The following is a 1,089-nucleotide window of genomic DNA, read 5'->3' on the forward strand; positions in this document are numbered from 1 at the left end:
GGAACAGGATCAGATGGTCTTGAGTACAAGGATAGGGTCCTGTGCATTCACGAAAGCCCAGATGACCCTAGGCATGCATGAGAAAGACACACGATAGTCCCTTAACTGGCCAGGAACTTATATTCAAACCCAAGCTTGACTCTAGGTGGTGAACTCCCACTCCTGGATAACTAAGGTGGTGTTTGCTGATGCCAAATGAAGTGTCAGTACTTTGACATAGAAAGTGAATATTTCCCTGACCTCAGCAAACCCACCTATACATGATTTTAATTTCTTCTGCAGAATGAGCACCACCTCTGCATGTGTTTGGAAGGTGTCTGCTGATAGTGTCTGGACAGTCCAGTTCCTATCCTGAGAAGTGTTGACCTTTAAGAGACAGGTTAGGCTTGATTTCAATGATGGGAGTATAGACTGGTACAACCACTATGGAAATCACTGTGGAAATTCCTCAGAAAACTAGGATTAGAGGCCCCATTCAACCCAGCTATCCCCCTTCTGGGTAATTTTCTAGAAGAACTGACAAGACTGCATAAAACTGCATAAGGAGCAAGCTCCAAAAGTCTGATCATGCCTGAACATTGCTTCAGTAGCCAGAACAGCAGGGACATTGGACACAGACAGGACAAAAGAAGTAGAAACAAGCTGGCTCTTCCCTGACTGTGGGGTTAGGGAAGCCTTGAGAGCCAGACACACCCTGTCTTTATAAAGACAGAAGAGTAGCAGAAAGTTAAAGTTACAGAGTAAAGCCTAAGTTTGTCCATAGTTCTGTAGAGTATATAAATGAGGACACATCCTAATGTCATGGAGTTGAGTGAGTGGAAGGAAAGTAAAGCTTATAGAAGAATCAGGGAGGACTTCTGGAGGATGGGCTGTTTAGATAGAGTAGAAGGACCTTCTCCACTTTAGAGCCTCCATTGCAAAAATAATTAGAAATAAGCTTCTACTTCCAGCCGAATGCCATGGTGGGTATCTCCCCAGTTACCATGAAAAGTCAGCTGTAATTAATTTGTGCCCTAAACTGTTCTCAACTTGTTTTCTGGGTAAAAATGTTGTCTGCATGATTAATTGATATCTCCACCAGGGCAGTCA

Source organism: Chinchilla lanigera, unplaced genomic scaffold, assembly GCF_000276665.1.
Source record: "Chinchilla lanigera isolate Chin_1 unplaced genomic scaffold, ChiLan1.0 scaffold00121, whole genome shotgun sequence".
NCBI lineage: Eukaryota > Metazoa > Chordata > Mammalia > Rodentia > Chinchillidae > Chinchilla > Chinchilla lanigera.